At 41.9% G+C, this 13,928-nt stretch overlaps 1 protein-coding gene and 1 non-coding gene across 2 annotated transcripts in view; one reads left to right on the top strand and one right to left on the bottom strand.

Annotated features, from left to right (window-relative positions):
- Window positions 1–218: 218 nt before the first annotated feature.
- On the bottom strand, window positions 219–325 carry LOC117311265 (U6 spliceosomal RNA). The gene has a single exon (XR_004525490.1). It is a non-coding gene; the product is annotated as a U6 spliceosomal RNA (small nuclear RNA).
- The window catches only part of FERMT2 (FERM domain containing kindlin 2), a 97,893-nt gene continuing 84,248 nt past the window's right edge, over window positions 284–13,928 (top strand). Inside the window, exons 1-2 of the mRNA XM_019923859.3 lie at window positions 284–437; window positions 5,324–5,436. The gene's annotated coding sequence lies outside the window, so the exon portion shown is untranslated. The remainder of the gene's footprint in view (window positions 438–5,323; window positions 5,437–13,928) is intronic.

Raw genomic sequence — 13,928 nt, forward strand, 5'->3', positions numbered from 1 at the left:
GCACACAGCAGCCCACATGAAAGGAGTGCATTGCCATGCCAGGGGCCCGCGAGGAGCTTAAAGAGGAGACCTCAGACAGTAAAAGTCATAGAGATGATTAATTTGGTTAATGGCTCCAGGATGGACTATATTACTATACTATAACTGTAATACCAGGCCATCTGAACAGAATTGTTTATTTGTCTTATATTATGAATGTCTGTGATTCTTTTTTTTTCTTTTTTTTTAAACGCTTCATGAATTTTTGTGTCATCCTTGCGCAGGGGCCATGCTAATCTTCTCTGTGTCGTTCCAATTCTGGTGTATGTGCTACCGAAGTGAGCACTGAATGTCTGTGATTCTTGGCAGTGTATATTCCTGATGTGCTCTTAGCAAATGTCAAGAACTTCACTGGGCTCAATCACATACGTCATGGGAGGATGATGACCAAACAAGAGGTATAAATTGGAAGCAGAGAGAGATTTCTCTGTAAGGAAAATAAAATGAAGGAGCTATACATTTTGCAATTAAAATTTGACATTGTTGGCTAATTCAGAACTGTAGTGATTTGGTCCATGCACTGCACTACACTTTACAATTCTCACTGTTAGGAGCTAGACAGAAACTTTATAAAACTGTTTTGAATAGTGTGGTTCTATCAAAAGTTTAGTCTTGATTTTAGAATTAGAAAAATTTTTTTAAATTTTTTTCAATTAAAAAATATTTTAGTATGAACCAGTTTTGCAAAAGGACATCATTTCCATTCTATGGCAGAGAAGCTAACTGCTTCTCCTCTTCTTCTTGGGTACGTGGCTAGACCACATGGCCCAGCTCCCCTCTTGCCGACAGGAGTAGCCCTGTGACTGAGTCCCAGCCAGTGGGAGGAGTTAAACTGGTGTGTGCCACTGCCAGGCCTGACCCGTGAAAACCCCGTGCTGACCCTTCTTGCTCTTTGCCCCTTGCAGCTGTCTGGAAGGCAGATGACCCCCAGGACCACCTTGGAAGCCACCCGTTAAAGACAGCAGAGCCTCTATCAGCTCGGCTGCCCAAATGATACACAAGGAGGAGCCCCACTGACCCATGCAGTTTACCCAGTCCTGTTCTGTGAACAAGAAATAACTCTATGGTATTTCAGACATGATATATTTTAGGGTCAGTCTGTTGCAGTAGTTAGCCTTTTCTAAGTCATACACTTGCCTAGCAAAATTCTTCCCTCTTACTTTTTTGGGGGAGGGAGGAGACACACAAGAAGGGACAAGTTGAGGGAAATTTAATTATAATGTTTGTGCGGAGCCTCTGTCATTTGCCCCTTTAAACCCATGCTCCATCCTTCCGTACCCTGCTTTCAGTCCCTGAAGACTGACTTCCATCTCTGGGCCTCTCGGCCCTCTGAGTGCCTGGGAGATGAGTGGGAGCGAGGGTAGGGAGGTCAGGATATTTCTGGCCCTGGTTTGCTCCCTGTGAGGTCCTAACCAGAGTTCACTACTCCTCTCAATCTGGCTGTTTCACATGACTGTCTCACTGCTTCCGGATTCAAGTAGCAGTTCCCTGCCCTCGTCCACGTGGGCTTTGCATTGGTCATCCCAGCTTAGTCAGCTTCGGCTGCCGCAACAAAGTACCATAGACTGGGTGGCTTCAACAACAGACATTTATTTCTCATAGTCTAGAAGCTGGGAAGTCTGAGATCAGGGTGCCAGCATGGTGAGCTTCTGGTGAAAGCCAACTTCCTGGCTTGCAGACAGCTGCCTTCTTGCCTTATCCTCCTCACATGGTGGGGAAAGAGAGAGAGAGACAGAGAGAAACTCTCTGGTCCCTTCTCATAAAAGCAGTAATCCCATCACGGGGACCCCACCTGCATAACCTCATCTAAACCTAATTACCTCCCAAAGGCCTAATTACCTCTTTGATGCCATCACACTGGGAGGTTAGGGGCTGCAGAAGGGTAGGGAGGTCACAGACATTTAGTCCCTAACAGGCCTAGGCGTGTGTTGTCAGCCAGACTGCTATGAGACCCAGGTCAGCATGGCATCCCTTGCCCACACCTAGCCTACACCCACACCTGTGTTGTCCCTCTGTAAATAAACCCTCCTAGAATCATCCTTTGAATGTGCCATCTGTTTCCTGTTAGCACTCTGACTGAGGCCATATTGCTTTGTTTTAACTCTCAAAAATGATAGTAGCATGGGCTTCCCTGGTGGCGCAGTGGTTGAGAGCCCACCTGCTGATGCAGGGGACACGGGTTCGTGCCCCGGTCCGGGAGGATCCCACATGCCGTGGAGCGGCTGGGCCCGTGAGCCATGGCCGCTGAGCCTGCACGTCCGGAGCCTGTGCTCCGCAACGGGAGAGACCACAACAGTGAGAGGCCCGCGTACCACAAAAAAATGATAGTAGCAAATACTGTACATATTACCAGAACCTAGTAAGGCAATTGTACATTTTAGGACAATAACCATCACAAGCCGTAATTCCCAGGCAAAGTATTCCATCTCCATCTTTAGTGGCAGCGGAACTCTCTCCACAACCCAAACCTAATATGTCAGTCCCCTTAGCCTTTACTCCAGAATCTGAACCTTAGCCCAGCATTCAAAGCCCTTCATAATCTGGTCTCTGTCTCCTCTCCAGCATTATCATCGCCATTTCCTTCCCTCTCACCCCCTGCCCCCATACCATGAGCTGGGAGAATCGTTCCTCTGTGATTCTGCACATCACAAGCTCTCTCTCTGAATCCCCTCCCATCTTCCTCTTCACTTAACTCCTGGTAGTCTTTTAGAACTCAGCTCACCTCTCTCCTGCTGGGGCAGTCCTGACACCTACACCCACACCTCTCCCCATCCACACACGTGCATGTCTTCCTAGGCTGGAGGACACGCCTCTCATGCTGTCTCACACCACTTTACTTTCCTGCCCCCTGACTCCTGGATCATGATTCTTTTAAGGACTAGAGTTGACTGTTATTAATGTCTATATGCCCATAGTAGGTACTTCATGTTTTTTGAATGCATGTCTCCAATGGTTTTAGGCTTTTGTTAAAAACTTGCATGTGCACTGGACTTCCTGTAGGGGACCTGGATAAAGCTAGGACCAAGATAGAGGCATGTTCCTCTTCTCTGCCCATTCATCTGCTACGAGAGCTGGAGACTTGGGAGAAAAGTCTGTTTCTCTTCCAGCATCTCTGCACTTCCCTCCTCCCCATGGAATGAAGACAAAACTCACCACCCCTGCCTTTAACATGTTCAACTCACCGCAGATTCCCTGAGTAGGACCTGAGTTACTCAAGTTTTGCTGTTACACACTTCTAGGGTTGTTTTTTTTTTTTTAATTTAACTTTCTGAATAGGTAATACATCCTCATGAGTCAAAACCAAAACGTATAAAATGTTATATAGTGAAATGTCTCCCCTCATCCAACCAATGTTTCCATTAACCCCGTTCCTACCCTCCATATGTAACCACTCTTCTTAATTTCTTACGTATACTTAGTTCCAGAATTGTTTAGTGCAAATACAAGCAAATTTCAAATATACATTCTTATATTTCTCACTTCTTTACCAAAGCATGCCATACTTTTTTGAACTGTGTTTTGTTTTGTTTTTTACTTAACAGGTTTTGGAAACCTTTCCTTACCTGTTCATAACTTGTTTCCTCATTCTTTTGTACAGCTGAACAATATTCCAGTATGTGAACGCATCATAATTTACTTAACTAAACCTTTATTGATAGACGTTTGAGTTGCTTCTAGTCTTTTTTTGTAACACCTATAATGATGCACATTACAAATTTTTTTAATTTATTTTTTTGTATTGAAGTATAGTTGATTTACAATCCTGTATTTGTTTCAGGTGTACAGCAAAGTGATTAGGTTATACATATATCTATATCTATATCTATATACTCTTTTTCATTTTTTTCCATTATAGTTTATTATAAGATAATGAATATAGTTCCCTGTGCTATACAGTAAATCCTTGTTTATCTATTTTATTTATAGTAGTATGCACCTGTTAATCCCATACTCCCAATTTATCCCTCCCCTGCTTTCCCTTTGGTAAACATGAGTTTGTTTTCTACGATAATGATGCACATTTAATCTAGACATGATGCTATACTATTCAATGTATAATTCTTTTAACATTTTGACTTTATACTTTATTTCAAGAAACTTTTCATCTGTGGGCCCATCAATACATGACATTTGCTAAAGAATACATTAAGGTTAAACCACAAATCAATGACCTGAAAAAGTTATTTAACTTTATGAGTTCATTTCTGGGCATTTATCCATAAGAATGTTGGACAACATAGCAGAGTATGAGTTCGTTTTAATGGAGCAGGCAGCACATGTGTAAGCTTTGCAGTTTCTGCCAAGGTCATTTGGACAAAGGAGCATTCTGGGATTCCCCTTGGGAAAAATCTTAATCATTCTTGTACTTTTGATGATCAGTAATATTTTAATATTACTTGGGATGCTACTGTGTTGTATTCAGCAGAAGTTACAAAAAGAGGAAGGACTCAGTGTGTCCGTCCAGAGCACCATAAGTCTTTGTAGGAAGGCATAATGCATGAGTGTCAAACCATGCTCATTCCAAAGGCTGAGGTCAGTTGTGGGTTCCCTGTCTACTGCCCAGTACAGAATAGACATGTGTGGGATTCTGTATGTTTATCCTGTACATACCTGCTCCTGTACAGACTGGTGTCCCACTTGGCCACAGGGCATTCCATCCAGTGGCTCCCTCCTATGTGGCTGGTTGGCAGGGTTGATTAATGAGGCGAGCCCTCAGGCGTGGCACATGCTACATCTGCTGGAGGGCAGTGATGGGCTGGAAAGGGCCAACTGAGTATTACTAGAACTTACCAAAGGCTTGTAGGAGCTCATTTCCTCAAAGAGAAGGACCGTGGGTCTTATGAAGCTACTCAGCCTAAACAATGTCTGAGCTTTAGACCCAACCTCAATACGAGACGCATCTCCCTTCAAGAAGACCGGACCTCCAGGCCCTCTGAGACAGAACCAACTGAGGACACTCAGTGGGGCCACACCACCCTCTGCCAAATCTTGCTTTGGGGCCTAGAGACCTAAACTCATCTAAAGCAGTGCTCCACCTCCTTTATCTCTGTACGTGTATATTTTATACTTTCCAAAGGGAAGGTCTTTTTCTGATTTAAGAAAATGAAACAAAAGAAAAAGATGAAAGTAAAATCAGAGGTCTAAATTAGAGAGAACGACTGCTGAAAAATATAGCTTTAAAGCCTTTTTATGAATAGTTTTCACAAACCTTGGCTTTATTTTGACTGTGAGCCTTCCTAACTCTTTTGAGCCTCTGGTAAATGGTATTATATCTCTTTTATAGGTTTCTGGAACTCTCTCCCAATAACTCATTCCGCCTATTCCCATCTCACCAGTCGTCAGGTTGGAAACCCTAAATTGGATGAACTACTCTATTCCATTTCTGATATTTATTAGGTAAGAATTTTTAATTATATTATGGTTTCCATGTGTGTTTATTTCCTGCCACAAGTCCTCAGTGAGCACTTATGAGTTCCCCTTCCAGTCACCTGGGGATGCATCAGTGAGCAAAACCAGTGAAATCATGTCTCTACCAATTTCTCCACGGAAGGGTGGGGTGGTAGATAAATGGTTTTTTATGATCAATAGTTGAATGCAAGTCAGTTTAATAAACTGGTTTCCAGTGCTTCTCAAGTTAAAATATGGTCCTGAAAGGTGAGCCCTTCTGTTAACTGCTTTCCCTTTTCTTCTTCCTCCTCCTTCAATTTTCCTAGACATCTCCTTGACCTTCCCCCAACACACACACACACACACACACACACACAAATACACACACACACCTGTCTTTGTAAACTTCCTGACTGAACCCTCATGCAATTGATTAATTAAAATTTTGTATTGTGACAATATTTGTATGTTTCAGTTATCTATTGCTGTGTAACAAACAGCCCCATGATGAAGAGGCTTAACATAACAGCCATTTTATTTGCTCAGGAGTCTGTGGATCAGGAATTTGGACTGGACTCAGCTGGTGGTCCTGCTTCATATAACTTTGGCTGGGCTCACTCATGGGACTGTGTTCAGCTGGGAGTTTGGTTGGTGCTGGAGTGTTCAAGGTGTCTTCAGGCCTCTCTCCACTGGTCTCCAGCAGAGCAAGGAAACTTCTTACATGGCAGCTGACTTCCAAGATGGAAGACCAGCCTTGGGAATTACATATCACTTCTGTCACATTTCATTGGTCAAAATAGCTCACAGAGCCAGCACAGATTCAAAGACAGAGGAAACATACACCACTTCTTACTGGGGGAATGGCAAGGTCACGATGCAGAAGAGCATGTGGGAGGGGTGATATCATTGCAGCAATCTTTGGAACCATGAACTACTGTACAGACCTGTTTTATGTTAGCTGTTAATCCACTATAAACCATAGTTGTGGGCAGTAGTAACGAATCTAGCATTAGTTTATTTGTTTTCTCTCTGTGTCTGTCTGCTTTTTACTAATCAGTACCTCAGCTCTAAAGGAGGTTTTGAACTATAATCCTGAGTTTCATGAGTGTCCATCAGTATTTTCAGTTCCAAGGCACAGGAAGTGATTCTGGCTAGCTTTAGCAGAAGGGAATTTTTGTTGGTTTACCAGTTAGTTCATAGAAGATAGGAAGGTTGGAGAACTAGACTCAGAACATGGACAGAACCTAAGGAAGACTGGGTGGAAGGCATATCCACAGTGACTCCACCATGACATTCTGGGCGGGGCACCACTGCTGGCACTGCACACACTGCACAGTGGACACGGCTGCCATGGGGCTCTTACTGCCACCATGCCTGTGCCAAAGGCTTTGATTCTTTCTCTTATGGCTCCAAGTCCTAAGAACAATCAATTGCCCAGTCTATTTCCTCCCTCATTGACCAGGAAGTGGGGAGAGGGTCCTTTACACTTCAAAGGTTGGGGCTGAGGGTCAATAAATTGTCCTGATCTGACCTCAACCCCTATTCACTCTGCTGTAGCCTCAATGCAAAACACCAAGCATCCTACTGCCTCAGGGCATTTGTACATGCTATTTTCACATCTAAAGTGCTCTTTCCCAAATGTCTGCATGACTCTCCCTCACCTTATTCAAATCTTTATACAAACATCATTTTCTCATAAGGCCTTCCAATAGCTATTCTATCTAAAATTGTAAGGCTTTACCCCACACTTCCTATCCCTTATCCCTGCTTTTTTTTTCACTTTTTAGGTCTTAACTTTATCTAACATAGTGTCTGTATATATTTTCTTTCCCCCTAGGATATAAGCTCCACGGGGGCAAGAATTTTAGTCTGCTTTGTTCAATATTGTGTCCCCAGCATCTAGAACAGAGGCTGGAAAGTAGTAAGTGTTCAATAAATATGTCTTCCTTAAAATGAATGTAGAGCCAGTATCTACTCGATCCCTTTGAAATCCCTTTGGAACACATTTGTTGTAAGGTTGACAATGATTCTTCTTCGAGTTTAATCCGCTTACCAGTATATCTGCCTAGAATAATTTTCTCATTTTACTTTGTTATACAAGACAAAATGAAATTTTTTGATAGGTTAAAAATTGTTTAATTTATTGTTTCTTTTCCTTCATCCAGGCTTATCCCTCTGCCTAGAAGGAAATTAAACAAGTCAGACAAGGATCATTTATTATAAAACCATACCTTCTGCTTTGTTCTCTTCTCAGCATTTCTAAATTGATATTTGGCTGATTTATTGCACTACTTTTCAGGGTATTGCCGCAAGCTTAATAGTTGTCAAGGTCATCCCTTTCATCCCTCATTCAGAAAGACATGAAGTTGGCCTTTTTCCAGTTTTCAGGAATGTATTAGTCCTCAGGAGCCGCTGCAAGCAAAGCAGCACCACTGTGACCTTAACTAATTCATGATGCGTCCCAGGAGGCAAACCATCAGGCCCTTCCCGGAGACTCAAATGCATTGATAGTGTCCATAGTCATCAGGGAGTCAAAAGCGTGTACTGAGTGTCTACTGAGTGCAAAGCTGTGCTAGCTCTTCATCAGTGGAGGAGTTCATCAAGCCCTGCCTTCTGCACGCTCGGCAAACAGGAAGCAGAAGGGAGAGGATCCAGCCAGCTTTAACAAGCGCTTCATGACATTTCACATTTGTGTCACTGGCAGGGGGCCCAATTTCAGTGGCCCTGTATCCGATGATAGGATATTTCCCTCTTTGTATAATAATTGATGAACTCTCATTCATTCATTCATTCACCGAACACATTCAAAATAAATGACGTGTTTCAGTAAGTAGGATGGTCTCTAGATCCACAAGAAGAAATCACTTTAAACAGATGAGTTTTGGTGTTAGAAATGTTAATTTTTAAAAACTACAGAAAATTACAACCGCTACAACAAAACCCATATTCCTACCACCCAGAATTAGTAACCATTACTATTTTGTCTTATTTTGTTTCCAGCCTTAAAAAAAAAGTCATACAGTGCATGACAGAAATTAGAATAATATCAAAGGGCTTACAGTAAAAAGTAAGTCACCTGCCCCCAGACCTCTGACCTTCACTTCCGAGGCAACCTCTATTACAGGTTTCTTGTATTCCCTTACAAAGATATTCTATGCACGTATAAGCCTATATGTAAATGTATTCTCCCTTTTTCTTATTCTCTCTTTTGTTTACAAATGGAAGCTCATAACATACAACACTCTGTATCTTAATTTTTTTCAATTAATATATCTTGGAGACTGTTGAAACAGGAGAGTTTTAAGTCTAACATGAGAAAGTACTTTTTAGCTGCCATGATGATAAAATTCTGGAATGAGTCACTAAAACTGATAATATTAGTTTCAGCTCTCTCAAGCCACTTCCGGCACCACTCTGGTTGACATTCCTGAGAAGCTGACTCTGAAACAGAGATTAATGTGCAGGAATTTCACTGGGAAGTGCTCTTGGAATCAACACCTATGGAAGAGAAAGGAAGAGGGAAAAAAGCAGAAATGAACAGAGAGAAAGTTTGGGCTGCAATGCAGTCTCAGCTAAGGCCTCATGTCCCCTTGGGGGGCTGAAGCTGGAATGGCCTTTCCAAGTTGTCCTCATTCAGGAAGGAGTCCAGGCCTTTATAACTCACATCAATCATTCATGGAATTCAGATGGCCCTGGGGAGGGTGTGGCCATGATTTACATGGTCTCCCCAGCTAAGACAATTTCCAGGGACGGTGGACAGCTAAGGGCTATCTGCCAGTGGCACTCCCAAATTAGGGAGGAATAATTTCTTCATCCCTGAAAGGGCATCTGGGGAAAGCATCATAATATCTACTATTAAAAAAAAGAAGTTCTTCTTTCTTTTTTTTTTTTAATTAATTAATTTATTTATTTTTGGCTGTGTTGGGTCTTCGTTTCTGTGCAAGGGCTTTCTCTAGTTGCGGCAAGCAGGGGCCACTCTTCATCACGGTGCGTGGGCCTCTCACTATCGCGGCCTCTCTTGTTGGGAGCACAGGCTCCAGACGCGCAGGCTCAGTAGTTGTGGCTCACGGGCCCAGTTGCTCCGTGGCATGTGGGATCTTCCCAGACCAGGGCTCGAACCTGTGTCCCCCGCATTGGCAGGCAGACTCTCAACCACTGCGCCACCAGGGAAGCCCAGAAGTTCTTATTTCTAAGACTATATGCCACAGTATTTAGGAGTGAAATTTCATAATATGTATAGTTAACTTTCAAATGGTTCCAGAAAATATATTTGTGGGAGTGTGAGAAAGAGAAAGAGATAAAGCAAACTTACAAGGTGCTAACAATTAGTGAATCTAAGCAAAAGATATATGCGTATTCATAGTACTGTTCTTGCAATTTTTCTATGGCATAGGTGACATAGTATAAGAGCTTGTACCTGGAACCCAAATGCTAGAACCAGGTGACATGACTTGTTAAAGGCAGATTTTATAACTATCTAAGGTAATTATGCTAGAGTTTCATGGTGACATGACTGGGGAGTACAAAAAACTTGGTGAGCGCCCCCTCAGGTCTTCTCCCAACTTTCAGACCTCATTCTGGTTAGGAAGAATTTTCCACCAACACAGACATGCCTTTAGTAAAAGGATAGTGGGGAAATTTGAGAAGACTGGCTCTCTGCACATCATTGTAAAGAAAAATACCCGAAACTTAACAAGTAAAACAGAAAGTACTGTGCGCCCTTTCAGTATTCTACTAGAGCGTTATCTCTAATGAGACTGCCTAACAAGGCTGATTGTGTAGGTAATTTTGTTTGGTTGACCATTTACTGTTGATCAGAGCCTAGGCTCTGTAGAGTTAAATATTAACATAGAAAATTGATAATGATTTTTGCCCAGTCAATAAGATAACCTCAAAGATGATGGTTTTACTGCCCTTAGGACATCTACCAGTTTTGTATCTAATTTTGCCATCTTATTCCAGCATTCTTTTTTTCACCAATCCTATATATCAGCTTCCTAGATCCCCTCTGGATCAATTTCACCATTGTACTGTTTCCTTCATTAATAAGTTAAATAAATTTTTGACATAGGCTTATTATACATTTATATAAAATTCATGTTTTTGAAGATTATACTGTGACTTCCCACAGACTGCCATCTCCTAGTATCCTTTGTAAAAAATGCATTCCTTTTGCTTATCACCATAAATTCTCTTATTAGAATTTATAGATCAGAATGCTCTTTTACACCAAGGCTTCAACCCTGTCCTCCATGGGATGACTCTGAGGGAGTTTTCTGTGCCTTACCACTGACAGCGTTCTCCTTGAGACATGTAGTTTAGTCCTCTCCCCCACAGCGTTCTCCTTGAGACATGTAGTTTAGTCCTCTCCCCCAAGTACTTTAGGGGACCTAAAACTCCACTAGGCCTGCCAAAAAAAAAAAAAAAAATCTAGGCAGTCAATAAAATCAGCTGCACAACTATATTACATGAAAAGAAAATATCTAAAACTACAATACAAACAGCAACATTAGCATGAGTTATATGAGAGAAAAAGTTGCCGTGCAGGTGTAGGAACTGGCCAGGCTGTGCTGTTCTTTACATCCGTCATCCACTCTGCCTGGGCTGAGCTTTGTTCTCATTGCCCAGTGCCCCTGCCATGCCAGTTGTTAAATATTTTGAATGTCACCCTTGAATTAATACAGCTGTAATAAGGTTATTGTTATTTTTGTCATCACTTAAAAGCATAGTTGTTAGAGTTTAGAGGTGTTACTTCCTTTAAAAAATAAGAATGAACTTCTGTGAAGTGCCTACAATAGTCAAATTCATAGAGATAGAAAGCAAAACAGTTACTAGGGACTGGGGTTGGGGGGATGGCAAGTTAATGCTTAATAGTACAGAGTTTCACTTTGGGAAAATGAAAAAGTTCTGGAGACAGATGTGGTGATAGTTGCACAACAATGTGTATGTACTTAATGCTACTAAACTGTATGCTGGAAATTGGCTAAAATGGTAAATTTTATCTTATGTATATTTTACCACCAAGAAGTCACTACTAAAAAGAGTTAACTTTGGGCTTCCCTGGTGGCGCAGTGGTCGAGAATCCGCCTGCCGATGCAGGGGACACGGGTTCGTGCCCCAGTCCGGGAAGATCCCACATGCCGCGGAGCGGCTGGGCCCGTGAGCCATGGCCGCTGAGCCTGCACATCCGGAGCCTGTGCTCCACAACGGGAGAGGCTACAACAGTGAGAGTCCCACGTACTGCAAAAAAAAAAAAAAAGAGTTAATTTTAAAAAAGAATGAGACTACAAGTAGAAAATAAGTTCATATAGATAAGGATAGAAAAAAATGATAGGTGTTCATAAAACAAATGGTTAGAGGTATTAATTTCATTGAAGAGACTGAAGGAATAAGTTGCCTACTGGGAAATTGTTGATATACTTATACCATATTTGAAAATTTTATCTTCTCACAGAGAGGAAATAATCTCCATGAGAACAAGATGAAATTTAAAAATTTGGGTTGATTACTAGAAACACTCCCTGTCTAGGAGATAAATATTGAATTATGAAATGGTCTCCTCAGGGAAATTGTGAAAGTCATCATCCAAAATATTAAAAATTAAATCAGATAAAACATTAGATAGGCCTAATGTAGGAAATGATCCTCTTCTGGTTTTGGGGAGACAGACTGGAAGACTTGTTGGGGCTTTTCTATTATTTATTTGAAAGGTTCTGCCAAGAAGCAAACCCCACGTGCTCAGTTTCAGGCATAAGCTCTGAAATTGCTATTCAGAGTTCCTGAAAAAAACAAGTATTTTCATAGAGATTGGAGGTAGGGTTTGAGTCCTTTTTTGAGTGTATTAGTCTAGATACCTAGGCGTGCCCAGATCCTGCACTGCCAAGCATCCTTCATGCTCAGTTGGTTCGACCACATGAAAACAAAGAGCAAAGTGAAGTTCTCCTTCATTAATATCTGAGCAAGCACTTCATACTCCCACAGAGAGGGAGGGAGTCTCTGGCTGGATTGGAGAATGTAGCTTCTGCTTAAGGTCTAGGTGAGGTCTCATTTCTTTCTCCCAAATAGGAGGAACCTGAGTCTCTGGAAGCCATATAGAATGGAAGAGAGGAGACACGGAGCCTGCCCCGGGAGGAGGATACCTACCATGCAAAAGATGCTGGATATAGGTTCCAACTTTAACATACAGTAAACTTGCCTGTTAACAAAACTGCCCCAACTCATAATCTAAACAGAGGTGGGCAAAGACCTAAAGCTGTGGGGAGAAGGGCGATGTGTCCTTTCCCATTTTCTCGCACACAAAGGTAAATTATTTATGAAGGCTGATTCTCAGGAATGCAAAATTATTTAATATGTATTCATATGTTCACCTCCTGTAGAAGTGTGAAAACCAATGGAAGCCTTCAATGAAAAGCCTTTATAGGCTTTGAGGATGGATGCCTGGCAATATTGTGATTTGAAATTTAAAGTCTTATTACAGAAGGAGTCGTTTCTATAGTTAGAATAGGAGGACAAATGTTTTGGTTGGAAAGGAAATACTTTAAAAGATAAACTTGGACCAAACTAAGGGAGAGTCATAGTATTATGTGGAGAACGTCATTGTCCTAAATATGAAATGAAAAATATTGAATTTTATGAAAGGAGAGAGAAGGAGACTAGAAAGAATGTAAAAGAAAAATATGTTGAAATGTAGGTGACAGAAAACCTGAGAATTTCTCAGCTAGCCCTTCAGCAAGTTATGAATGAAAGGGTACTATCCATTCATTGTCATTCATTCGACAGACATTTACTGGGTGTCTATTTTTGTGCCCGGTACTGGCAGGTGTTGAGGATAAAACAGGGTGGGATAGACACTGTTCCTTCAAGGTGGGGATGCATACGTTAACCAAAGAATCACACAAATATCTAAGTATAAACTGTGGAAAGTGCTATGATGCAAAAGAAGAGGGCTTAAAAAGAGCATGTGGCAGAGTGAACTGATTTAGTTTGGGAGTAAAGGAAAGCTTCCCTCACATGGGGTATCTGCACTGTGTATCCTAGTTTGCATTTCCCCAAAAGCAGACCCTAAGACAAAGATTTGGGCACAGGTGACTTATTTAAGAGTTGATTCTGGAAAGCTCTGTGAATGAGTAAGGAAAGGAAGGAAAACCATTAATGAGCAAGTTGCCACTATGAGTAACCAGGGTTCAGTTCTCCTGGGGACCCTCTGCGAGACTTTGTGGAACATCCTTAAGAACGTCTCATGAAGGGGTATGAGACTGGGATAGTTATCCACCCACTCCCGTTCCTCATTCGTTAAGGGTCACTCCAGGGGTGTTCAATTCTCAGTGCTCGCAGCCACCCCCTTAAGCAGAGGGACGTAGGAAGCTTATACAGACACTACAAGCCAGTGGTTCTCAAATCATCCGAATCACCTCGAGGACTGAATAAAACACAAATTGCAGGGCCGCACCGCAGAGCTTCTGATTCAGTGTGGGGTGGGGCTGGAGAATTTGCATTTCTGA

This window comes from Tursiops truncatus, chromosome 2 (genome assembly GCF_011762595.2).
Source record: "Tursiops truncatus isolate mTurTru1 chromosome 2, mTurTru1.mat.Y, whole genome shotgun sequence".
Lineage (NCBI taxonomy): Eukaryota > Metazoa > Chordata > Mammalia > Artiodactyla > Delphinidae > Tursiops > Tursiops truncatus.